The sequence below is a fragment of the Protopterus annectens genome, chromosome 16.part0 (genome assembly GCF_019279795.1).
Source record: "Protopterus annectens isolate FY-2018-M chromosome 16.part0, PAN1.0, whole genome shotgun sequence".
In the NCBI taxonomy this organism is placed as follows: Eukaryota; Metazoa; Chordata; order Ceratodontiformes; family Protopteridae; genus Protopterus; species Protopterus annectens.
This window is the reverse complement of record NC_056750.1, coordinates 274522251-274549676: the sequence shown is the minus strand read 5'-3', so window position 1 is coordinate 274549676 and position 27426 is coordinate 274522251. Positions and strand designations below refer to the sequence as shown.

At 40.4% G+C, this 27426-nt stretch overlaps 1 protein-coding gene across 1 annotated transcript in view; it reads left to right on the top strand.

Moving 5' to 3' along the window:
- Nucleotides 1-27426, top strand: part of GARNL3 (GTPase activating Rap/RanGAP domain like 3) — a 3522664-nt gene that overhangs the window by 389508 nt on the left and 3105730 nt on the right. The gene's annotated exons all lie outside the window — the stretch shown is intronic.

The following is a 27426-nucleotide window of genomic DNA, read 5'->3' as shown; positions in this document are numbered from 1 at the left end:
GAAGCTGAATAGGGTGGTTGGTGTACTATGATTGGGATGGAAACCATGTTGAGTATTTGATATAGTTTCATAGGTAGGTACTAGGCTATCTGCCCAAAGGCATTTATAAGCCTAGCCAGAATGTGTTGGCTTTCGCCACCCCCCTTAGATTAGTTCCCTGTGCCTCTGTCCAGCAGAGCCATTGAAGTGATCCGTGGGGTAAACTTTCTGTTTCCCATCCAGTCGTCAAGGTTTCTCCTGAAGAGGGTTAGTGAGGAGCTCTGCCTAATGTAGATTGGAATCTTGTTCCAGAGCATGGGAAGTCTCTGGGACAGAAATCTATCCCTCCAGCACATCCTATTTATTGTTGTGGTGAGGTTTAGATCCGCGGAGCGTGTGGCTCGAGGGGATATGGTTTTCTTTAGGTGGAGCATGTCCAACAATTCTTGGTTGGACATGGCCTTGTATGTCAGGCAGAGATCACTTCTGAGTAGGCAGTATGCAACCGAGTACAGCTGGAGTTTCTTCAGTCGAGCTGCATAGGGCATCTGCTTGAGGCCAGTGATCCTCTTGGTGAGGAACTTCTGTGGTCCTTCCAGTTGTTGCAGGTGTCTTGTAAGGTACATCCCAAATGGGGCGTTGTACTCTATGATGGGTCTGATGAGTGATGCGTAGAGGGGTCCAGTGACCTCTTTCGATCTGGATGCAAACCCTTTTGTGATTAGGTGGGCCACATAGAAGGATTTTCTAACCACTCTGGTAATGTGATTATCAAAGGAGAGGTTACTACCTACTTGGGTCCCCAGATTGTTAGTGAAATGGTTGATGAACTGGATGTGAATACATTTTTCCAAGATTTTTGGTAGTGGTGATAGAATTGTGCAATGTTTGTAACATTATACCTACATTATATCAACATTATATCTACCTTTATATAGTAGTATAACGTAAGATATTTTTTTCCAGATGATGGCAACATTATTTTCTTTTAAGGAGTGTTTAAGATGGAGATGAGAAAGGCCAGGATGTCTGCAGAAAGTTTTAAGTATTCATCTGGCAGGATGTCAGCAGCAAGGGTTTTTGGTTTTAAGTTCGATATAAATGTTCTAAAGATGGAGGTCTGAACAGGTTGAAAATTGAAATATATCATGTTCTCTTGTGAGACTGACCTGAAGAAGGGGTGAGAAGGACTGCCTTTGATTTGTGAGGGAATAGAGTTTATAACATTAAAGTTAAATTGAGTTATGCTGTCTGAGTTAGTAGTTGTTGTAGGAGAGGAAGTAATAGATTGGTAAGGGTAAAGTTGTTTCATACAGATGACCAGAATAGCATTGGATTGTTTTGTTGTTTGTAGTGGAGCTTGATGTAATAGGAAATGTTTGCCATTTTTAATCTGTTTTTTAGAAAGATTTCTAACAGATTTGAAAGTTTGGAAAGTGCTTTCTGTTTTAGCAGTTGACGATATTTTCCAAGCTTTATCTCTGTGCAAGAAATTGTTTGGTTTCTTTAGTCATCCATAGTGCTGAGGAGGATTTCACTCTTTTTGTGTTCTAACTGGTATCTGTTCCTTTAGGAGACTCAGTAAAATTGTGTAGAAATGTGAAACTGCCCCAGGAATTCATTAAAGTTCCTAGTGCAAGCCATAAAGCTTATGCTAGAAAGGCTTTTCCAGAGTGATGTGCCCATTTGTGCTTCAGAACCATGCTAGGTGAGACAAGATAAGACCTCATTATTAGCTAATTTTCATGTCTTCCAAGTCATAGTTGCTAGGGCAATATGCATATTATGGCTGATCAGCCCATTGTGGTAGTAACATACTGCTTGTGTAGGCAATGGAACCCCCCAGGCAGACGCACACACACACATGTGCACCACAGTCCCTGTACCAGTCCCTACCCTCTCATGGTGCTTCCCACACCATAATGGTTTAGTGCCATTATGGCACATATGTAATAGGCCCTTGCAGTCAAGTGTATCTCCCCACCCCCATCCACATTATGTCTGTAATCATCCAAGATGGTATCTACCACTCATATCCACATTACAATGTCATTGCTGGTAAAACACTACCTCCCTAGTTCCATTAGTTTCCCCCAGCCTCATAGTAACATTGGTGCCATCATGGCACTTAAAAGTATTCCCAATGGTCTGGTGGTTCCCTCCACCCCCATTCCTGTGCTAATGTTGGTACTGGTATGGTACTTTCGTCATTACTTTGTGGTATCTTGTAGTTCCCCCACCCCTGATCCCCATTTTGATGTCAGTGCCATTATGACACTTTTAAAGTAAGCCCAGGTGTCTAGTGGTTCCTCGTCACCACATTCATGTTCAATGCTTGAACATGGCCTTTTGGTCATGTTTGCTACTGCAGCATGTTGGGGATGGCCATGCTGATCTTGATGGCTGAGCACTTTCTTGGATCACTTGATTGTGTAGATGTCTTCCAGTAGGTGATTCTGGTGGGATAACACATAGCTACTTAGCATATGCATTTGCGGTGCTGAACGTCTTCATGTTGGAGGACCATGCAGTGCGAAGCAAGGTTGCCACAATGTGTACATAGCTGTGTACACATCACAGTACCTTTGTGAATTCAGACCTGCATCTGCCAGTGGAAAGGTTTTTAGCAGATTCCAATTCTGCTGGAGTAGGGAAGAGATAAAGATGCCTTTGCTGAAATTAGTTAAACTACAGACTTGGTTGTATATTCCTAATTTATGTATGTTGTGTTGCAGTCTTGAGTGTATACAGTGGGAGATGATCAGTAATACATTCTGGTAAAATTCCCAGTGCGTTTATAGTATTGGTAAGTATCCAGTCCAGTACAGATCCAGTTACATTTCTTGTCAATTCTTGTAGTTCTCTTAATTACTGAGAGAAACCAAATAACTTTATTGAGTGTAACTGGGCATCTGAGTTGTTAATTTGCCAGTCAATACTTAGGTCACCTATACTAGTTTCTTACCTATAATAGTTTCTTACTGTGTAGTGTGAGATATTTTCTGGAGGATCTCCTCAGCAATTGTAATGATTATTTCTGGAGAAATATATGCTCCTGCAATGATTATGATCTTTCTTATATTTAGCTTGAGACGAGATGCATTCAGTATAGTCAAACTTGGGAATGTTGTGGGGGTAGAGATTTACTTCTACAGTATTTTTGTATATCATAGATATACTGCCTCCATGTTTATTTTTTCTGTCCAGTCTCAGCATGTTAAAGGAGTGGAAGTGCATGTTAAAACTTGGTGGTATAATTTAATTGTCTTTCATTTCTGTTTTTTAATAAGTTTCTGTATTGACAAGAATATCCGATGAATAAAATTTAAGCATGCATGGAATTTGTATAGGTTTTTGCATATATTTCTGAGATTTATATTAAGAAAGAGTAATTGAATCTTTGATGGATGACAGTGGTAGATTGGGAGTGTGACTTGTACAGAAGGTGGATGTGTTTTGTTGAATTATGGTATGATTAGAATTGGGATGAATATCAGAGTTTAGGTGTAGTTATCGTGTTGGAAGGGGTAAGGTCATTCAAGTTTATTTCTGATTTTTGTAATAAATTTTAGTGTTGGTTTGTATTTTAAGTATTTTGTGTGTATTGATTTAAATATGTAATTAGATATCATTCATGGGTTTATGTATAGAAAGTTGGAGGCGAGTTCTGTGATGGGGAGTATGGATTGTTTGGAGAAAGTGCAGTTGATGTTAGGCAGGTTTGGTGTGTTTGTGCCTGTACGGTTAGGAGTGCAAATGCTTATGCAGGCAGCGGTTTTACGGAGAGGTGAGATGTAGTTATACCTTCTGCAAGGATAAGGAAATAGTAAACACAGAAACAGAATGTGTATCTTTTAGCTGATATGAAATATCGTTAGTGTCTTTAGGTTTCTTGTCAAAAACGTTATTTATTAGTGTTCTATTTGATAGGATAGTGTGGTGGATACTTTGGTACAAGGGAGTTTTTTTGTAAGATGCATGTGATAGTATTTTCTAAGGAGAAGATTTAAGACAATCTGGCACAGATATGTATATTTGTTGATTTATATAATTAACCCTTATTCTAAAAACTAATTACAAACAAGACTATTCAAAATAAAATCATTTTCAGAAAAAAACCATATAATCTGTCTTTTCTCACTACATTGTGAGGACTTTGCATCATATTTTCCACCTTGTTATGTAAATCTTTATTTTTTCTCAGTTGAAATAAAACTACTGAGACTTTCACCATAGATCTTAATCTGGAATATACAAGTCATTCTATAATCATTTGTTTCACAGCATATTTATATATCTCCAAGTTTAACTGAAATTAACTTTAGTAATATTTTCCTGAAATTCTTATGTCAGGATAACACCAGTTTGCTGTGTTTAGTAAAGCACAAACAGTAATGCATTTGTCTGAAGTCTAAAATTCCTGCTGGGACAATACAGCTGCTGAGAAAATAAGATATTTGCCTTTGTATTTATTTGTTTTCATGCTTATTTAATTTAATTTATTTTTTTTTTACCAGAAAGATGGATTGCATACTGTGAAGCCCATATAGAACTACATGTAGGAATACCTTTCTCCCTGTAACACAATGTATTAAGTATTCAGCTTGGGGCGTGAGATGATAGTACACGAGTAGGTTCTGCAAACCAGAAAAATAAATTACTATTTTAGTTAGAAGTGTTTGGAGGCAAAAGCACTTGATAATATCCAGGAGCACAGCAGTAAAGAAGTGTATGCTTCAGCTAAGAATTGATTGTGGGCCCTCAGGATAGTTGCATAACTTGAACTTACCATAACATTAGATGTTTCATTGATCATTGCTGCATTATCCTTAGCTGTATGGGTTATATTCTGACAAGGATATCATGTCGGACAGTTTCCAAAGCTGCAGGGCACCTTCCACATGCCCACACTGTCAAGCGGCTCATGCTGTGCTAATGAAAAGACAAGTTTAAATAAAAAGCCCTTCCGAGGTTTCCTGCTAGCAGAAATAGGGAGGCTAAGCCCTGAAATGTCTATTCTAGGAAAATAAAACATAAATGTTCACACCCGGGCATAAAAAAAATCACATCAAAAAACAAGGGGGATGGAGGTAAGAAGCAGTTACTGCAGCAGTGATCAAACAATTATTTACTGTATCTTCATTTCAACTTACACAACTTACTATGTTCATCATATTGATCACTGCTGCGGTATCTTTAGCTATATGGGTAGATTATTGTAGCTGTCTGTATTTGGGAGGTGGAAGTAGAACAGTCCAGCAACCCCTGGAGAATGGTCCTAGCAAAGCTTGATCTGGATGTAGAGTAAAAATCAAGCTTATAGTGCTTTGTAAAAGTATCTACAGAGGACCGAGTAGCAGCTTCTTTGAATCCAGCACTTTCCAAAAAGCCATAGATGAAGCCAAGACCCTGGTAGATAGTGGCTTGACCCTGCCTGGAATAAATTTGTTTTGGTGAAAAATAACAAAAAGTAATAGCCTTAGACAACCATTTGGAAATATTCTGTTTTGACAATGGTTGTCCTTTATTCTTACCTTCACAAGAAATAAACAATTGCTCCAAAGACCTGAGAGATCTAGTTCTGTCTAAATAGTACCTCAGTTGTCTTGGGACATCCAAGGTGTATGGCATATCCTTTCTCATTCATTTTTAGATTCAGTAAAGAAAACCGGGAGATGGATAGTTTTGTCTTAAATTAAACTTGGATACCACTTTAAGCATAAAAGAAAAATTAGTTCTCAAAGAAACCTTATCTCTGTGAAAAATGAGGTAGGGCTGGCTCACCATAAGAGATTGAGAACCTATGAACCTATGATACCCTTCTTGAAAAGGTCAGAGCAAATTCAGTAAAACTGTTTTCCGTGTTAAGAACCTCAAGTCAACCATATTAGCTGGTTCAAATAGAGCAAGTGTTAGCTTCTCTAACACAAAATTAGGACCCCAAAGAGGGAGTATCAGTTTAATTGGTGGCCTCTTATGCAAAATCCCTTTCAAGAACATTTCGACATGAGACCGCTTTGAAAGAGGACGAACTATGGGCAGATGTGCTGAAATGGCTGATAAATTAACCTTGATAGACAAAGTAAGAAACACTGTAAGATAGTAACTCACACAAATACTGTAAAACTAGAGAACAACTAGCATGGGGGCTGGTTATACTGTTGACACCAACTATAAAACCTGTCATTTTCTAGTAACAGGCTTTGTCTCCCTGCACATCCTCAGTTAAAGGAATTAATAGCTTTTCATCCAAGAAGTCGACTGAAAAATGATCGATGCTGGAGTGTATCCAACACCTTTGTTCTTGTGTGAGTAGATCCAGTCTGTGAAGAAGCCTGTGGTAGCTACCCCTGGCCATTTCTGAGAGAAGGGAGAATCACAGTTGCCTAGGCTAGAAGGGAGTCACCACGTTGATCTTGGGGGATTCCTTCTGAATCTTAAAAAGTACCGTGGATATTCGTGGAAGGGGTGGAAAAGCATGCAAGAACATTACTGCCTAAATAAAAGAAAAAGTATTTGTCTTTCAGGCCTTCTTGCTTAGATGCCTGGAACAGAATCTTGACAATTAATTGTTCAAAAGAATGCTAAAAGTCCTACTTGAACTCCACACAGATGGATAAAATGTTGGAAGTCCCCCTGATCTAGTTTCCATTCATGGATGTCTGCCCTGGTCCTGCTCAGCTTGTCTGCCTCACAGTTTTGACCTGACAGAATGTAATTTGCCTGTAGAGTGAGACTGTGCTGTGAAACTGTATTGCAAGCTAACATGCAAAGGGTTTATGACCTGGTTCCTCATTGCTTGTTGCTGTACCACATGACTGTGGTACTGTCTGAAAATATAGGTTCATATAGGTTCATAGGTGTGTACTAGGCTAATGGCCCTGGAACCTTTACAAGCCTAGCCCATGGAAGTGCCCGGGCATCATGTCACCCGATGTTAGTTCCTGGTGCCTCTATCAAGTAGAGCCACTGGAGTGATCCCCGGGATGAACTTTCTATTATCCACCCACTCATCAAGATTTCTCTTGAAGAGGGACAGCGAGGTGCTCTGCTTGACATGTATGGGAAGTCTATTTCAGAGCATGAGCAGTCTCTGGGTTAAGAACCTGTCCCACCAGCATGTTCTGTTGATTGCGTTAATGAGGTTGAGGACTCCAGAGTGTGTGGTGTGGAGGGATGAAGATTTCTTTAGATGTAGCATTTCTAACAGAGCTGGGTCAGACATGGTTTTATAAATCAAGCGGAGATCGCCTCTTAAGTAGGTGATATGAGAGAGAGAATAGTTGGGAGTCTTTTGAGTCTGTCCATGTAGGACATGTGTTTAATGCCTAGGATCCTCTTTGTGAGGTACTCCTGTGGCATCTCCAGCTGTTGCAGGTGTCTAGTGAGGTACATGCCAAATGGGGCATTATACTCAATGATTGGTCTAATGAAGGAAGAGTAGAGAGAGACAATGACCTCTTTCTTCATGGATGCAAAACCCTTGGTAATGAGATGTCACATAGGACTTTCTGACCACAGTGGCAATGTGGTGGTCAAAGAAGAGATTGCTGTCAGCCTGTATCCCCAGATCTCTTACAACGCCTTCAGTGGGCTGCCATCAATGTGGTAATTAGAGGAAACAGATTACCACTCAAAGGGGATGACTATGCATTTTTTTGGCGTTAAGTTTAAGGCCATGGTCTTGACACCAGTCATTAGCCTCAGTGAGACCTTTCTGTAGGATGTCTGCATCACTTGGGGGAGTTAATAATGGATCCCAGCTTGCATTCATCTGCGAACCTGGTCAGCCAGAGTCCCTTTGTGTTGGCCTGGACTTGTGAGAAGTAGATGCCGAACAGGAGAGGACCCAGAACCAATCCCTGAGGGATTCCACTTGTGACTGGTCAGCAGTCTGACTTAGATTCTGCTACTTTCACACTGTGTGTTTTGTTTGTGAGCCAGTTTGCAACCCATCAAGTGATATAGGGGTCGATGCCTAGTTTGGTGAACTTATCAATAAATCCTGAGTGAGGAATGGTATCATAGGCCTTGGCAAATTGAGGTAGCCTGTATGCACTGCCTTACCTTCATCCACAGCCCTAGTGACTGACTCAAAGAAATCAACCAGGTTGAGCAGGCAAGATCTCCCTTTCACAAAGCCAAATTCTGTGGGGTCTAGAGTTTGGAGATTTCTTATATCTTTGTTAATCAGGTCCATGATGATGCACTCCATAGCTTTACATATCAGACTCATTAGACTAATGGGGCAATAATTCCCAGGGTCTGTAGTCGCTCCCACTTTATGGAGAGGGATGACTGCAGCAGTAGGGGCAAAGCCTGAGGTGAGGCTGTGACTGAACAGGGCACACAGATGTGGTGCCATTTCACTTTGTAGTTCATGTAGAACACAGCCAGGGATATTATTGGGTCCCATGGAAGCTATATTCTTGTCCTTGGACAATGCAGCTTTAACCTGTGCTGCAGTAATGCTGGGTGTCTGGCATTCTTAAGGTATTGTGATTGGTCCTTTGGTGGGGTGGGGGGGGTAAAGTTGGTACTGAATCTGTTGGCCAGTATGTTGGCAATATCTGTTGGCTCAGTATAGAGGTACCATTGTGCAGTAACTCAGAGCAAATCTGGGTATTGCTGTGGAGGTTCTTGATATAACTATAGAAGGCTTTGTGATTGTTTTTACTGTACTTTTAAGAGGTCCTGGGGCGAAGGATGGTTCAGAGATTGAGTACTGTGATCAGGGCAAGCACCTCCTAGATATTTGCATGCTTGCATCTATCATGGGTGTCCCATACCTCCTGCACTTGTATCCCTCCTGAAACTGCTCCCCAAGCAAAGTTCAAAGCATCTGTGGTGACTAATTGCTTTGGAGCAGGGAGAGTGAAGAGGGTACCTTGATTTAAAGTTATCTGTTGTCTCCACCAAGTGATTTCTCTTGCGACAAACCCTGGTACTGGAATCTGAAAAGATAAAGGGTGTTGCCGCTGGGACGAAAGAGATTTCAGGTACAGTAAACTCTCAGTTAACGAGAACTCAAGCAACCGGCAAAAAAATATCGAAGAAATACCGTACAATTTTCGTGCGTTGCACTTTCTGCCCCCCCCTCCCTTCAGAAACATACCTTACGTTTTTAGAGTTTTAAAATTTTAAAAAGAAAGACAGGAATTAATTCTCTCTCTCTCCAACCTGAGAACAAGTCAAACCAAACAAATAGTATTGGGTACAGCATTAGTTACGCATATGTTTAATAGTAACTCTCAAGCAACCAGAAACTAGAGTTATCCGGCATCTACCAATCCCCATGGGTGCCGGTTAACAGAGAGTTTACTGTATCACTGTATCTTTCTCATCTGTAGGGGTATAATGGGAATCATAGGTGCCAGAAGTCCCAAAATCTGGATGTATTCCCTCACAGCAAATGAAACCTGAGTGGAAAGTGTTAGAAATAGAACTAGATAAATATATGCTTTTTCCTGTGAAAGAAAAGCTCCTTGAACTTGTGTCTAGTTGACATACCAGGAAGACAATCCTGTCTGAGGGGGTCAAGAAAGACCTTTGACAGTTTTCTTGGAATCCCAGTTTGTGTAACAGATCCCTCACCCAAGAGAGAGATTCCTGACACTTTCAAAACAGACTCTGCAAAGTGAAGCAAGTTGTTTAAATATGGAAAATTGTGGATACCCTGTAGCATGCAATGAGCTATAAATGGAGCCAGACACTTTAACACTCTTGGTGCAGTAGATAGTTCAAATGTTAAGATAGAGAATTGATAATGTGATTCAGACGTACAAAACCTTAAGAACTGTCTGAAGTCTGGATGAATAGGGATATGATGATAAGCATCTCATAAGTCTAGTGTTACCAAAAAACTTGAAACAGGAAGAACAGATAACAGGTTGAGAAGTTACATCATTTTGAAGTAGGGCACTGTCACAAACAGGTTTAGGAAAGAAATGCCCAGAATTAGTCCCCAAGCATGTTCTTTCTTTGGTACTGGGAACACTCTTTAATAAAACCCCTTCCCCACTTGAGAAGGAGGAGCTGGTTCTACTACTCCTTGGGACAGCATGTGATGAAGAACAGGTGGAAACGATGAGTCTGACCTGGAGGATGAGGAATGACACCCCCCCCCCCCCGGAAAGGAGAAATTGTCTCTCACTGCCATCTGTAACATGGATAAATGCTCCCACCAAATGAGACATCTCCACCTCACTAGGAAAGTATACAATACCAGTCAGGACCCCCTTCCTGGGTACAGGGTGTTGAGTGCCACAATCAGCAGGTCTGATATTGCAGGAGTGCTGTCCTGGCCAACAGAAATGGATGTCAGTACTGCCTGAAGTGCTGAAGAAAAGCACTTTACTAAGGCCAGCGGGTTTTTTCCACTAGAACTTCTGTCTTTTTTGTTCAGTTATTGTCGGTAGCCATGGCCATTGTGAGTTGCAGGCATTTTGCTCATGACCTTTTAACAACATATCATTTACAAAACAATTCCTTTTGCAAAAAGTACAACAGTTTATCCCCAGTCATAGCTAAATGTGTCATATTCATTGACACAGCATCCTAAGTCACTGCTATAAAAAAAAAAAAAAAACTTTTGTTTGGGAGCTATGACATCTTTGGTAACAAAACATTTTCCCTCACAGTTCTAATATTGTAAACATGCTGATTTTACTTACAAACCTTACAGAGACTTCGCACAGTTCCGTTGTTTATTAACTGTTTAGAGAACACAGTGGTCTTCTTTAGCATTCATGATGTAAATTCAACTTCAACCTTTGCAGTACATGTCAACAAGAGTATATCTGCAGAAGTATGGCAGAACGCTATGCTAGGTATTATCTAGGTATATGCTAACCAGTGGTGCCGTTCATGTAGTCCTATGTCAGGTGGTCAATCAGTTTTGCATTACATCAGACTTATTTGGTCAGTGTATATGGCACCAAATGAAAACATTGTGTGTGTGTGTGTGTGTGTGTGTGTGTGTGTGTGTGTGTGTGTGTGTGTGTGTGTGCGCGCATGCTCACGTATATATGAATATTTGCATCCATTCAAATGCATGTGCATTTCTGGATATATGTGCTTATGCATGTGTGTGTGTGTGTGTGTGTGTGTGTGTGTGTGTGTGTGTGAGGGGGGGTTTGCTGGCTGTTAGTGTGAGACTGCTAACAGTGGGGTAAGAAGTTTTCCTTTTTCCTCCTGTTGTAGAATATTGGAGTTACTATATATAATTAGTGAGGTATGGGGGTTGCCCCCTACAAAAACATTGTTTTAATTTTTTGTAGTTGTTTTGAGACATTTGATTATTTTATTTACTGTGTACTGAAATATCAGTTTAATGAATTCTGACATTTCAGTATGAACCTATTAATCAAAACCATGACTTGCAGTGTTGTGAATGTCAAAAATTGCTCCTTCACCTTTTTTCTCAAACATTTTATTGTAATGCTTAATTTATCATATTATTTACCCAGATGGTCACTTTATATTGATAAATTAGCAACAGTAATGCATGTAATATGCTACAGTAATACCCGGTATATTTTCATATGTTCGACGGACAAATCTGCGACTCTGCTGCCGCAAACTGCGAACCGCGAATTTTGAAAACTGAGAAACCAGAAGTGCCAAAATACAAAACCACACCTCCTTTTTGAGCCATGGTAGCACTCGTTTTGGTGGTGGAGTAACTGGGAATGTTGAATGTCGATATTTTTATGAAGTTTAGGCATGTCAGTGTAATGGAATTTGGCTCAACAGTTCGAGGATACACCCATTCGACAATGTGTCTTCACACATATGAATGTATACCTAATGCCCGTGGCTGTGCATATTTATCTAAAAATTACTATTAAGTTGATACAACATTTTATTTCTAGACTGAAATCTTTTTGCCACAAACATACAAATAGAAAGGAAAACAAATAAATACATACATGCATAAAATGTTTTAATCATTATCTTCTAGATTTTACATTATAATTGCATAAAAGTTGATTTACCTTTAGGAAATATGTAATTTTTAAGGAATATGCTAGGAACATACCTGCAAATTTGTCGTATTTTAGAATGTTAGCAGATAGGTTGCATTTTCAAGATTGTGGAAGCAGTATTTCATCATATGTTTTCAGTTACATGAAAACTGACAGGAGTTACATGTAGGTATAACTCCCAGTGGTAGTACATCATCTGCTCCCTTAACAGCATTCCTCTTACTGAATTGTGCAGTTATTCAAGCTTCATTTAGGGTCGTCTCTACTTACATATGCATGTAAAGGATAGCGGGTCTTCATAAGCTGGCCCTATTTTCCTTCCTTTCTCAGTGTTAAGTCATTCAGATTAAAGCAACTCGAATTTCTCCAATGTTGTTTCGAAAATATACACAAATAATTTTACAATTTCCACCAGTACGTTTTCTTTTCAGTTTGATTTAATTTACAATCAGCAGTTTATTCCTCAGTCTCTTAAATATCTTAGATAAACACATTCATTTTAAGTATGCCTCATTATCCTAGGTTATGGAAAACCTCCATTGCTAACGATAATGTTAATAATGTACAGATAAAAGTCGAGAGGTCACTGTAACACTCATACTTTCCATCTATCTCCAGCATGCAAAGTAATTTTGGTAATGATTATACTGCATTATTTGCCAGTGTCTGGACAGAAATCTGCATCATGTGAAACAGTATTCATTCAGGTCATTTTGAAACATCTGACATAATTTCCTTATTCAGTCCTTTGAATTATTGCGTGTTCCTCCATCAGAAATATCTATTACACTGTTCTTATTAGCATTTAAATCATTCAACATTAAATTTTACTATTCCTATAATGTGTATTTATATTTGTTTTTAAAAAACAGTAAGGATGCTGGCATAAAATATAAAAAACATCTCACATTTTTGTAGTTGCGTTTATTATGGTAATATATTGCAAGTAACTGAAAGGTTCAAAACATGACAGAAATCAGGGGCCACCAACAAACATGTCAGCCTTATACAATTAATTATACTAAGAATGCATGGCCATTCACAATAAATGTTACAGTTAACATTTCTTATAAGATTGCTTATAAGTGAAGTGTAAAATGTAATTTTGTGGTTTAGAAGATGTATATAGGATGTCATAAGTGATTGAAGAATTATGAATTGAGCAGTCTGTAACTAAAGATATTTGTTAGAGAATGGAATTTGCAACATTTATAGTTGTGTGTGATTAACTGGATAGAGGAACTAGTTCAAGAACCTTGTCCGCTATGACCGGGGACAGAGACTCTGTAAAATATTCAGTGCTTTATAATATAGATCACAAAATACTCCTTGCAGTATGATAGTCATTCACACGTGTGTGTGTGTGTGTGTGTGTGTGTGTGTGTGTGTGTGTGTGTGTGTGTGTGTGTGTGTGTAAATGTTTAGTTCCAATTTAAATGCTGTGAAAAGGTTGTGGGCACAAATCTCAACAACTCACACTGGCCATGGCTATTTATAGTCTGAGACCAAGAAAGTCAATTTCAGCTTTCTTGCACTAGTCAAAAGTCCTAGTGACCTGCTCAACTTAAAAATAAACAAATAAATAAAAAAGATCTTTAGCAATAAGATGCCATGCTTAATGTCACAGCACCAGTAATGACCCCCTTCCTGGGTGCAGGGTGTTGGGGACACAATCAACATGTCTGATATTGCTGGATTACAGTACTGGCAATCAGAAATGAATGTCAGTCTTGCCTGAAATGCTGAAGAAAAGCACTTTACTAAGGACAGAGTTTTATTTTTTTTTTTAACTAGACCTTTTGGTTAGTTATTGTCAGTAGCCATGGCCATTTTTAGTTGCAGGCATTTTGCTCATGACCTTTTAGCATATCGTTATTGTCACATAGTTGACAAATACAGAGTTGAATATGATCATCCCAAACATGCTGGACAGATATGTGTCAGAGATTACCCCTTCTCTGGAACAAGCTTCCTAGTCACGTAAAGCAGAGCCCTTCCCCGAACCTCTTCAAACGCCGTTTGGATCAATGGATGGGGAATTGTAAATTCACTCCTGGGGTGGCACCCATGTTCCTTATGGACAGGGGCAGTCTGTAAAATACTCAAAAGCATGAGGACAAACCTAAGCCATCTTCTTGCTATTGGGTAAAATTCAGGTAATAATGGCTAGGCTGGTAAAGGCTCTTGAGCCATTAACCTAGTAATCTCCTTTGAAACTATGAACCAAACAGAATGCACCTAAACGTAGACTTGGTGGAAGTACACAATGTTGAACTCCCAAACTTGTGTCCTCTGCAGAACACATTTTACCACTTGTTCCTGGATCTTTATCTTTATTGACCTTCAGGATTCACTATAGTTATATATTATTTTGATTTTGATGCATTCTGTCTGGGATATTACAGCCATTTGTATACAGACACATCCACATATATATATATATATATATATATATATATATATGGTTCCCATTCAGAAGCCTGAAACATCATAAGCCTGAAAATCAAAATCCTGAAACCAAAAGCCTGAAAATTCAGAATCCTGAAAACTCAAAATCCTGAAAGCCCAAAATCCTGAAAGACCAAAATCCTGAAACTCAAAATCCTGAAAACACAAATAATGCTAATATGTCACTATAAAGACACTAATATCTACCAACTGACCCAGACCCTAACCCTAACCCTAAGGTCCGTCACTATCGCACACTCACCTGACCCGCCCTAACCTAACTCACTTAAACCGCCTAACCCCAATATTTGTCACTATTGCATACATGCCTAACCTGCGCCCTAACCTAACTCACTTAAACCGCCCTAACCCTAAAATAAAACCAACCGCACACTTACCTGACCCCAACGCATGACCTAACACCACAGGGCTAACAATAGCAAAGCCACAATGACATCAGTATGTCTCTTTTGTGTTTTCAGGATTTTGAGTTTCAGGATTTTGGTCTTTCAGGATTTTGGGCTTTCAGGATTTTGAGTTTTCAGGAATCTGAATTTTCAGGCTTTTGGTTTCAGGATTTTGATTTTCAGGCTTATGATGTTTCAGGCTTCTGAATGGGAACCATATATATATATATATATATATATATATATATATATATATATATATATTTATATATATATATATATATATTGGTCTACTGAATACGATGATCAAATGAGCCAAACATCAACCACAAAATTTAGAAATTGCGAGTGTTGAATTGCTATTATGCATGCACCGTTCAACAACTTGTCACATGCAAAAATAAATCACAAAAACGAACAAAAAAACTTAATTTTTTTGCAGGGAGTTAAGCCTCCCTGCACACCCTTCTGCTAATTTATATATACTACACAATTGCACAATATCAGGGAAAGGGCATATTCCCTGTACCCTGAATATTGTATGACCTCATACAGCTGTTGTCCATCAGCTTAGGAAACCAAATTCTGTTGACAGATCTCCAGCAACTGTAGTACCAGCAATATTCAGCATTCCCATATCTATATCTATATATATATATATATATATATATATATATATATATATAATATATAGATTAATATGAGTCCCCCTAACTTTGTTGAACAATATTTTGGTTGACATTAGTATCCGAGTGACGCCGCCATGTGCATCTGTGGTTAACTCCTACTAACACCTCTAGGTGTCAAATATTGCTTGTTCAAATTTGTATCAATAATTCCAAAACCATGCTATGCAGAAGGTTTTAAAACATTTCATCTTAAAGCTTAGACAATAGCAAATTCAACTGCATTAATATTTGACCTCTGTGTAGTGCAGGTAAATAGACATTAACTGTTGTTTTTATGATATTACTTTATATAGATATCTTTTTTACATTTTTCTAAATATCTCAACAACCAAGTATCACAAACAGAACTCCTTAACATCATATGAAAGCTCTCTGCTAGATGAATAAATGATTGCTGACAGTATGTGTGTAAGTTGAGTAATTGCTGAGATATTTTAAGTTCTTTACATAATATTGCACATATAATAGTTACTGTGTTTAATGTGACTTATAAAATTCAGTTTAAGACCTAGAACCTAAAGAATACAACCACTATAAAAATAGTTTGTGCTGAATAGTTTGCCATTTATACTTCTTTCATAATCCCTATGATTCCAGAGATATGAACATTTGTTTGAAATGTGAGGACATAATTTGATCCTTTCAAAATGTTTAGGTTACACCCATTGGAAGCTACAGTGCAAACATCCTGAGCTCCACTGAAGTAAATGAGTTAACACATTACATCTGAGTGATCCCTGCAGGTGTTTCTGCAGTTACACCCTACTGACTCACTTTGGCATCAAATATTGCGTGTTCATATTTGTATTAATAATTACAAAGCCAAACATCATACAAAGTATTAAACAATTTAATCTTAAAAGTTTAGGCAATGGCAAACAAAACAATATTGCTATTTGACCGCTGTTTAGTGCAGGTAAAGAGATATTAATTATTGTTGTTCATATAATATATATTATTATACAATGACCCCCCCCCCCTCACAGCAAGAGGTTCTCCGGTTCAATTCTCAGCTGGGGCGCCTTCTGTGCGGAGTCTGCATGTCCTCCCTGTTGTCGCGTGGGTTTCCTTCGGGTGCTCTGGTTTCCTCCCACATCCCAAAATACATGCAGTAGGTGGATTGGACACACTAAATTGGCCCTAGGTGTGAGTGTGTGTGTGTGTGTGTGTGTGTGCCTTCTGTGGAAGGTTGGGTGCCAGACTGGCAACTCGACACTGTAAAACTCCACTGCCAATCAAGAGCAGACAGATGATCCACTGTGGCGACCCCTAACTGGGAAAAGCCAAAAGAAGAAGAAGATTATACAATGACCCCCCCATTAATATTCCAAAATGTGCACGATTATTGGCGAGCATGCCCATTGTAAATCCTACAATATACCAATGGAAAATGGTCTAGTCCCCGCATATCCAGTACATCAAAACAAGGAAGCAGTGTACCACAACCAGCAGAAGAACAGTAATGCGCCATTATACAAAGACATTATTTAAGAAAAGTAAATATTTTTTTCTTAAATTATGTCATTATATAATAGCAATAACCGACTTCCGTGATTGTGGTATATTGAAATTTACCCACGGTTGGCTTTATCTAATCACTCGGGCTTCAACCTCGTGATCAAACCACGCCAACCATGGGTCAATCTTCAATATACCACACCACGTCGTCAGTTATTGCTTAATTATCATCAGTTTCATGTTTTTTCTAAATTATCTTAACAACCATGTAGCACAGACAAAACTGTTTAAACTCATATGAAAACTTTCAGCTGAACAAATTGCTGCTGACAGTATGTATGTACCTTGAGTGGTAGGTGAGAAATTGTAAGCTGTTTACAGAATATTACAAACTTAATAATTACTGAACTTATTGTGATTTATAAAATCAGTTTAAGACCTAGAACTTAAAGAATACCACCACTATAAAATAGTTTGTGCTGAAAAGCTTGCCATTTACACTTATTTAGTAACCCCTATAGTTCCAAAGACATGAACATTTTTTTAAAATGCTAAGATGTAATCTGATTCTATCAAAAAGCTAAGACTCTGCCAATTGGAAGTCAGAATGTAAATTTTCAGGGGGTGGGAATGAGTTAATCAACACAATTTGGTTGACTAAACTGATGGTTGACAGTCATGCGCGATCGACAATTACTGGGTAGAGGAATATACCCTTTTCCCCAGGGATTATGTGATTTCAGAGTTAGAATATATAATTATAGGGGGTATATGGGGTGGGGGGTACAGGTTGGACTCCCCCCTTTAAAAAATGATGCTTGCTTTGTTTTTTTTTTTTTAAGTTTTGCATGCACCAAGATTAATTCTCAGCACATTTGTAGTAACATGTTCACATATACGATGTCATTTAATTTGATTCAACATTATGCATGTCGACATATGTAGTAGTCCGTTAATTTAAGTAGTTCCATGTACATGTATGATTGTCTCAAAAGAGTGAACCAAAAAAGATCCATCTTGACCCAATAAAAATTACACAAACCCCACTATTTTTGCCCCCCTCACCTGCACACCCCCTGCTAACTATACATACCAACTCCAAGATTGCAGAAGAGTGAGGAAAAATTGCCATACCCCTTTGTATTGCAGTTGCACATGTGCAGCAACCATCAGGCTGCAAAACAAAGAATAAAGAGCATTCACTCTTAAAAATTACACCCACATACATATGTTTTAAATATGTATACATCTATCTGTACATATATCTATATCTAAAATATATCCATATCGGATACAGACCTTATGTCAAGTCCTTTCATTGTAATATGGAGAAATTGATAGAGCTGATGGAAAATTAGCTGATCAAACTGTACCAGCGTTCCCTGAACAAGATAATGGAAGTAGGAAAGTTGCCCTTTCCCCAGTGTAGTGCAATCATAGAGTTGATATATCTCTATCTATCTATAAATGATTAGCAGGGGGCATGAAGGGATTTAATATTTTGAGGATCAGTCATTTGAGTTTGATCCTTTGTTGTTAAGACTTTTCGGTGAAATGTCATACACCTTATGTGTGTGTGTGTGTGTGTGTGTATATATATATATATATATATATATATATACACACACACAAACACACATGTATATAGACAGATAGATATGATATACAAACAAGACATCACATTCCAAATTGATAGAATAGATCATATATGGAAAAATAAGATATATAAAATGTTGCAATATATTGCACAATTGTATTCACAAACACAATTAATTGTATGTATACTTGTAATAGAGCAGAAATGCTTGGTACAATCTAGCTAAGATAGCTTGCAGCATCAGGTTTTTTTTCAGTATTGCCTAACAGTGGTTACCCATTTCTTAGAGTTTAACTGTGACTCAATTTTTTAAAGTTTAATAAAAAAAAAAAAATGTGCACTGTGCTTCAGTGCTTCAGATGTTCATCGTGTTTCACTGTTGCAGTCATTACTCTTGGGTTATCCTGCTGGCAGGCTACCCGCAGTCAGCCTGAATTCCAAAGTCCTGGTTCGGCGTCGGTTGCTGTCGCCTCTTCCCTGACGTCAGTGTGCCAGGGGTATAAAAGATGCAGCCGATGCCATTTTCTTCAGCCTTTCTTGGCACGCGGTGCCTGAAGCAGAAGCAGTTCACAAGTGCCGGTCGGCCGACTCCTGAGATTTTCGTGTTTGAATTTCAGATCCGAAGTCTTCATTTAAAGCGAAGTACCCCGTTGGGGAAACTTTTTTCTTGCTCCAGACCAATGTCAGAAAAAGTTAATAATTGTATTTCTTGTGGGAAGCAAATACCTCATAAGGACTTCCATTCTGATTGTATTCCTTGCCTAGGCCCCGATCACGACGTTGCTAATTGCAGGTTTTGTGCTAGATTTAACCCAGTATTAAGCGTCGGTACGATTTTGCATTTCATTACTTTGGCCTAAGATTTAATTACACAATGTCGTCGGATACCCATCAGACTACCGCAATTCACAAGAAATGCAAGGAAAAGGACAGGCATCCGAGGTCCAAAACTGACGACGAGGCTTCTTCTAAGCCAGTCACCGGTTTGCCGTTTCTCAGTGAGGCGCTTTTGCAGCCCCTGACGCCTGCTACCTCAGAGCCGCAGTCCGCTTCCGACTCCCATATGGAGCGGACTAGGCCTCTGGAAACTCAAGGTATTGGACACTTGGAAAATATTCCCTCAGATGGGTCTGGAGCCGCTGAGCAGGCATCGGCTTCTGGGGGTATTTTCAGGCCTGCACAGTTGTATATAAAACCGACTACAGCTTCAAAGGCAAAGACTAAAGCACCACTAAAGACAAAGAAACAAGTGCAGCAAGCCCATGGACAGGCCTCCATGCCTAAGAAACAGATGCTCAAACTGGCCGAAGACCTAATTACTTTGATCAGGGGTTCCCATCCCCCTCCTGATAAGAGGCCTAGGTAAGAGACAGAATATGAATCTTCAGATCAGGTTTCCATTTCCTCCGTCTCCTCTTCTGAACAGGAATACTCTTTCCCTCCCTATGAGGAATCCGATGCTGAAGAATCTATCCCTTCACCCTCCCCTCCTGAGGGTTATTCTTTTGGGGAAACCCTGCATACCATGAGGGAGCACTTCCACTGGGAGAGCCAAGACTACTCAGAATCTAAGAAAAGGCTCAGAAACTTTATTTTACTACCTCAGAACAGGCCTGTTGCTATCCCTCCTGTTTTAGACATTGTAGATGATGTATTTTCAGAGTTCGGCCTGTCTCCTAACTCTTTACTCCCCGCACCTGTTAAGCCAGACAGATACTACAGGGTTCCAGATTCACATAAATTTCTTTATAAAAACCTTGCTGCTGACCCAGAAACTATTTCTCAGGGTCCCAAAGGGGTCAAGGCTTCCACTGCAAAAAACCCTATCCCCTCTGTTAGGGATTCAAGGGCACTGGACAGATGGGGGAAAAAGGTTTACACTTCTGCTACCTTGGCTGTGAGGGCTTTAAATTGTCAATTTCATTTACTTAAATATCAGCAATACTTACGGTCACTGCTTAAGCAGAAAATGTTATCAAATTCTGAATGTGCAGAAAACAAGGAAATGCAGGATTTATTGCATGCAGCTGAACAAGTGGGAAAGCATACTTTGCAATGTGGTTTTGATTCTCTGGAGGCCTCTTGCAGGGCCACTGTTACGGGTTCTGTCATTAGGCGGCATGCTTGGTTAAAGGAACAGAATCTGCCTGATCATGTTAAAGCAAAATTATTAGATGCTCCATTACAGCATGATACTTTGGTGTTAAAGCAGAAGAGGTGTTGAAGAAAATGGAGGACAAAGCGAAATCTATGCATACAGTTAAGGATTTCTTACAGGTGCAGCCACCCAGATTTAGCAGGAACTGGCCTACAAAGAATTGGTCCTTTCCAGTGTCAGACAGGCCACAAAGAGGCAGATCTCAGCCCCAAGGCTCATACAGGCCTAAACAGTGGGGTACTTCTACCTCCAAAAGCGGAGAAGACAAATCACAGCCATACAGGAAACAGTCCCAATGACTTTCCTCTGACAGCACCAAGCACTTATCTTTTGGCAGCCCCCTTAGGGGGAAAACTAGCACTTTTTTCACAAAATTGGCACATGCTCACCCAGGACAAAATGGGTCTTGAATATTGTGTCTCAGGGCTACAGGTTCCACTTTCGTACCCTGCCAAGGGCAAAAGGTATGCCAGACCTGCCACACAATCAATGGGTAGAGGCACAAAAACAAGTTTCATCCCTCATGGACATGAGGGCCATTCAGCAAGTACCACAGCAAGAGCAAGGACAAGGATTTTACTCAAGACTTTTCTTGGTACCCAGAAAGGACAAAGCCTGGAGACCAATACTGGACCTGTCTATTCTAAACACATTTCTGGATGTTCCAAAATTCAAAATGTTGACTCTGCAGCAGCTTCTGCCCATGCTGGGCAAGAAGGCTTGGCTTGTAACTTTGGACCTAAAAGAGGCATACCTGCATGTCCCAATCAGAAAATCTTTCAGAAGATAACTCAGATTTATAGCTGGCTCAATGCACTACCAATTCTCTGCACTGCCCTTTGGCTTATCTACTGCTCCCAGGGTCTTCACAAAATGCTTGGCACCAGTAATTGCATTTTGCAGACAAAGAGGAATTCATATATATCCTTACTTGGATGACTGCCTTATTCAAGCAGAGAACAAGGACATTCTACTAATGCATCTGGCATTTGTAAAAAGATTACTAATTTGCCTAGGGTACACAGTAAACGAAAAGAAATCAAAACAAGTACCCTCTCAAGAGATGGGTGCAAGCTTACATACAACTGCCCAAATGGCTTCTCATGCCAGACAAACAAAGGCAACTGACTTCTTACTTCAAAATGTTGGCAACAAAGACCCAGTTATCTGCAAGAAAAATCCTGCAGGCTTTGGGCTTCATGGCATCATGCATTCTTCTAATTCCATATGCCAGACTGCATATAAGGAAACTATAATGGTATCTAAAAAGTGTTTGGACTCAACATTGCCACAGCCTGGAAACATTAATTACCCTCATTCCCTGCCTGCAACAGGAGTTTCGATGGTGGGCACAGGCCTGTCACCACAACAAGGGACAGCCATTCACTTTACCCACAGCCAGGCAGACACTAACAACAGATGCATCAGATTATGCCTGGAGAGCCCACATGGCAGGAAAATGTATTCAGGGCACATGGCCCGCAAGCCAGATGCATCTTCATATTAATCAGAAAGAGATGCTAGCTGTTCAGAATGCCCTGACAGCTTTCAAGGATCTACTTCATCCAGGACAACTACTGATAAAGACAGACAGTACTACAGTCATGTGTTACATAAACAAGCAGGGAGGCACTCATTCCTACCCCCTCTGCAGACAAGCCACGACTTTGTGGGACACAGCATTGACTTACTGAGTTCACCTGCAAGCACAGTTCCTGCTAGGAAAGATAAATACTCTGGCAGACGAACTAAGCAGAAACCTCATGGATCCCCATGAGTGGAAACTGGATCCACAAGTTTCAGCATGATAACAAGGAAATGGGGATGCCCAGACATAGATCTATTTGCCTCCCCTCATAACTGCCAACTACAGAGATTCTGCACAAGGACTTATCACAAGCAAGCATGGAAAGTGGATGCCCTATCCTTCAGCTGGAAAAACCTAACAGTATATGTCTTTCCTCCACTGCCTCTCCTCCCCAAGGTACTCCTAAAGGTCAGACAAGAGAAGCCAAAAATTATACTGATTGCCCCAGACAGGCCACGCCAGCACTGGTACCCAATCGTAAAGAACCTGTCTCAAAGTCCAGCCTGGACATTGCCTCAAATTTCTCACTTACTGACCCAACAAAACAATCAGATCCTGCACAGCCAACTCAGGACCTTAAATCTGGCAGCATGGCAGATAATGTAGCCATTGATGGATATTATTTTGGAGGCCAGGAGGCCCAGTACCAGGAAATCTTATGCAGAAAAATGGAAGAGATTCTGTTCTTGGAACCAGGCACAAGGAATTGACACATCTGTACCAAATATTGCTCAGATTTTACAATACTTAACTGAGATGCTAGACAAAGGCCTATCCTTTTCATCAATTAAGATCCATGCCTCGACCATTTCAGCCCATTACAATATGGAACCACCTATCTCTTCTCATCCTTTAATAAGGCAGTACCTCAGAGGGGCCAAAAATGTAAGACCTGCAAGGAGAGCACCAGTACCTGCATGGGACCTCAATTATGTCTTGGAAAAAGACACACTGCCTCCTTTTCAGCCAGCCTCAACAGCTGATATAAAATTCTTATCCTGGAAAACAGCTCTGCTCCTAGCAATAACCTCTGCAAGACGAGCCTTGGAGTTACAGGCACTCATGGCTGTGGAAACTTTTATCATTTTCCACCCAGACAGGGTTTCTCTGAGGACAAACCCGACATTTATGCCTAAGTTGGTGTCCAGTGTGGCCCTTAACCAAATCATTTACTTACCTACCTTTTATCTAAACCCACAGAACAATGGTGAGAGACTTCTGCATTCTTTGGACATAAACAGACAGCTACGCTTCTACTTGGACAGAAGAACTAAAGCTTTCAGAAAGACTGAGCAACTTTCAATGGCATATGCTGCAGGATCACAAGGAAAGGCTATCTCAAAACAGACCATTTCAAAATGGATAGGCCATTGCATTCGTTTCTGCTACTCTCAACGTGGCAAATCAGTGCCTAAGGGCATTAGGCCACATTCAACCAGAGCAGCAGCCACTTCAGCAGCCTTCCTTAGAGGAGTACCAACCAAAGACATCTTAGAGGCTGTAACTTGGAGTTCAGTGCACACTTTTACAAAGCACTACCACTTACCTTTCTACTCTAAATCCAGACCAGGCTTTGCCACTGCAGTCCTGCAGGGCCTCATAGCCTCTCCTAATCCTATTTAGCCCCAGCCACCCATCCTCAGCTTTTGGATTCAACCAAAGAGTAATGACTGCAACAGTGAAACGCGATGAACATAGTACAGTTGTGTACCTACCATAAATGTAGATGTTCGAGTGTATTCACTGTTGCAGTCCAGGTTACCCTCCCACCATCCCCCTTTCTTTTGCTGGGTCTCATCTGTACTTCTCTATTCTTTACAACCTATGTGGTGTATTTGCTTGTAGATGAAGGAAATGTTTACTTTAGTGCATGCATGTTTATTGGCATAATTTTTTAGCCTACCCTTTTGGGGGCACCTGACATCTGGGGCAAGAAAAACTGAAGAAAATGGCATCGGCTGCATCTTTTATACCCCTGGCGCACTGGCATCAGGGAAGAGGCGACAGCAACCAATGCCGGACCAGGACTTTGGAATTCCGGCTGACTGCGGGTAGCCTACTGAGGGTAGCCTGCCAGCAAGATAACCCAAGAGTAATGACTGCAACAGTGAATACACTCGAACATCTATATTTATGGTAGGTACACAACTGTACTTTCTTTGCACTTGGCGTTATAAGCATTGCTAAAACAAAGCCATATTTGTAGTAGCTGCTTGCATTATGATTATGACCAATGAATCTGTATTGTTTTCTGTCTTTGGCCATAAATGCTACATCAGGAAGGTGCAGAGAAACAAGTGTTTTGTTTTCATGTTGTTTTTGGAGCTTTCCAGTTGTCAGGCTCTGTCCATATAAGGCACCTTACAGATAGGTGATGTCAGGCTCTGTCCATATAAGGCACCTTACAGATTGGTGATGTCAGGCTCTGTCCATATAAGGCACCTTGCCAATAAGTGATGACAGGCTCTGTCCACATAAGGCACCTTACAGATAGGTGATGTCAGGCTCTGTCCATATAAGGCACCTTACAGATGGGTGATGTCAGGCTCTGTCCATATAAGGCACCTTACAGATAAGTGATGTCAGGCTCTGTCCATATAAGGCACCTTACAGATAGGTGATGTCAGGCTCTGTCCATATAAGGCACCTTACAGATAGGTGATGTTAGGCTCTGTCCATATAAGGCACCTTACAGATAGGTGATGTCAGGCTCTGTCCATATAAGGCACCTTACAGATAGGTGATGTCAGGCTCTGTCCATATAACTTACAGATAGGTGATGTCAGGCTCTGTCCATATAAGGCACCTTACAGATAGGTGATGTTAGGCTCTGTCCATATAAGGCACCTTACAGATAGGTGATGTCAGGCTCTGTCCATATAAGGCACCTTACAGATAGGTGATGTCAGGCTCTGTCCATATAAGGCACCTTATAGATTGGTGATGTCAGGCTCTGTCCATATAAGGCACCTTGCCGATAGGTGATGACAGGCTCTGTCCACATAAGGCACCTTACAGATAGGTGATGTCAGGCTCTGTCCATATAAGGCACCTTACAGATAGGTGATGTCGGGCTCTGTCCATATAAGGCACCTTACAGATAAGTGATGTCGGGCTCTGTCCATATAAGGCACCTTACAGATAGGTGATGTTAGGCTCTGTCCATATAAGGCACCTTACAGATAGGTGATGTCAGGCTCTGTCCATATAAGGCACCTTACAGATAGGTGATGTCAGGCTCTGTCCATATAACTTACAGATAGGTGATGTCAGGCTCTGTCCATATAAGGCACCTTACAGATTGGTGATGTCAGGCTCTGTCCATATAAGGCACCTTACAGATAAGCGATGTCAGGCTCTGTCCATATAAGGCACCTTACAGATAGGTGATGTCAGGCTGTGTCCATGTAAGGCACCTTACAGATAGGTGATGTCAGGCTCTGTCCATATAAGGCACCTTACAGATTGGTGATGTCAGGCTCTGCCCATATAAGGCATGTTACAGATAGGTGATGTCAGGCTCTGTCCATATAAGGCACGCACTACATATCGTAACCATTGCATCCGGCTCTTTTTTAGCTCTTTTCCTGTAGTAATGTGACTGGACATAGTTGTCATTGTTTCTCTGGTGGTCTGTTAGACTGATGTTCTGGATTATTCAGTGGCAGAACATTTGTCCTGCTCCACTTCAATAAGCACACAACACTGAATGACATTTGACTACCTTTATTAAACTTCCATAAACATGATTGTTAACCAATAGTTATAAATTTCAACCAAAACATGACACGGGTGATAATAATACCCATGGAAGAAGACATGAAATAACCATAAGGGCAGCGCAACCGCTCGCCCTTGATAAACAGTGTCCCCAACTTGCTCACTTATCCTTGCACTAATGAGGCAGCGTTCATACTCCCCTTCAATTTATTGAATTACACCACCATCCATATAAGCAGCGCAGCTTGCTTATTAACTTTATCCTTGCACTAACGAAGCAGTGTTCACACTCCCCTTCAATTTATTGAATTACACCACCATCCATATAAGCAGCGCAGCTTGCTTATTAACTTTATCCTTGCACTAACAAAGCGGTGTTCACACTCCCCTTCAATTTATTGAATTACACCACCATCCATATAAGCAGCTCAGCTTGTTGTTAACTTGTCCACCAGAGCAACAGCTCACTTTCCTTTCAAACTTATTGAATTGCAAATCCATCACCAGAGGGGGAACAGAAGAGGGCAAACCTGCCCCTCTTCTCTGCCTTCCCCACTAAAATACTCAAAAATCCTGCTAATAAGGGAGAGGAAGGGAGGGCAGCAAGTTCACGCCAAATTTTGACTCCTACTCTCATTACACTTGACAAAACCCTCTAATCCCCTCCCTATTCTTACCTCATTTCCTCCTAACAGCCCTCCCCTCACATTTAACCCTATACTACCCTCATCCTTTTAATCCCTCCTATCCCATGTATCTCAACACCACTGAAGATGTCCCAGGAAAAAAAAAAGGGTCTTTTCCAAACCTCATTTGTCCTGTTCCACTTCAATAAACACATAACACCGAATGACATTTGACGTTTGACGACCTTTATTAAACTTCCATAAACATGATTGTTAACCAATAGTTATGAATTTCAACCAAAACATGACACAGGTGACACTAATACCCATGGAAGAAGACATGAAATAACCATAAGGGCAGTGCAACTGCTCACCCTTGATAAGTAACGTCCCCACTTGCTCACTTATCCTTGCACTAACGAGGCAGCGTTCACGCTCACCTTCAATTATTGAATTACACCACCATCCATATAAGCAGCTCAGCTTGCTTATTAACTTGTCCACCAGAGCAACAGCTCCCTTTCCTTCCAAACTCATTGAATTGCGCATACATCACCAGAGGGGGAACAGAAGAGGTCAAACCTGCCCCTCTTCTCCGCCCACCAGCCTGACCAGGCTGTTCCCCCTCTTTTCACCAAAGCTACCATCCTAAGGCCAAACATCATTCGGTGCACCCATTTTCTAAACTTCAGCTAGATCATAAGTACCAACCCTCATCTGCAAAGAAACACAGCAGACTGTGCCTTTCTTAAACCTCCCTCATAGACAG